Genomic DNA, 842 nt, shown 5'->3' on the forward strand with positions numbered 1-842 from the left:
ACTATAATCAGTATATGAGGGCAAGAGTTTTTGTCCTGTTTTGTTCACTTTTGTGTGCCAGGTACCTAGAATAGTATCTGGCACATAGAAAGTGCTCGGCATTTATTTACTTGTTAAGTAAATAAATTTCTAAAAACACCCACTATGTGGGTCAGACGAAGCACAGCTGGAGATTTGATTCAGTTCATGGGCCATCGGTTTATATCTTCTGTTTTAGACTGTTATTGAACAGACCTTGGAGAAAAGTGCCATTTAGCATTGCAAGCAGTTTCTTGCCTCCCACAAAGTAGACACTTGATTCATTTTGTTCTGGGAATTGGACCACAGTAAGTTTTAAGAAAAGTCTTGTAAATTCCAGGGAGCCTCACGCATGCCTGTGTCCTCACAGAACACTGGGACAGCAGTCTACTTTTCATCTTGTCTCTGCTGTAAATTCTGGAATTGTTCACACCCAAACTTCTGTCTCTTTCTTGGTGTGTGGATGTTGTAACTGGTCTTCACAGTTACGAGAGTCAATGCATTCCCTTATTGCTTATTGAGGTAGTTTGAGTTGGGTGTCTGTCACTGAGAATGAAAGAGTCCCGACAGGTTTAATGTGACTTTTGACAAGCGGTTTCATATTTCTGAGTCTTAGTTTCCTCACTTGTAAAAAGGAGGGGGTCAGATCAGATAAGCGCTAAAGCTTTTTCCAGGATTTTAACATTTCAGAATCCTAACACATTTAAGGCCCCTGATCTATGAAGCACAAACATTTTGACTGTGGGTGAACTGGGTTTCCTGGAGCCATGCTCTGCCCCTATCACCACCATACCCTCTGACCTATGGTGTCTATTGCTCTCACC

The sequence above is a fragment of the Pteropus alecto genome, unplaced genomic scaffold, assembly GCF_000325575.1.
Source record: "Pteropus alecto unplaced genomic scaffold, ASM32557v1 scaffold131, whole genome shotgun sequence".
Taxonomy (NCBI): Eukaryota; Metazoa; Chordata; class Mammalia; order Chiroptera; family Pteropodidae; genus Pteropus; species Pteropus alecto.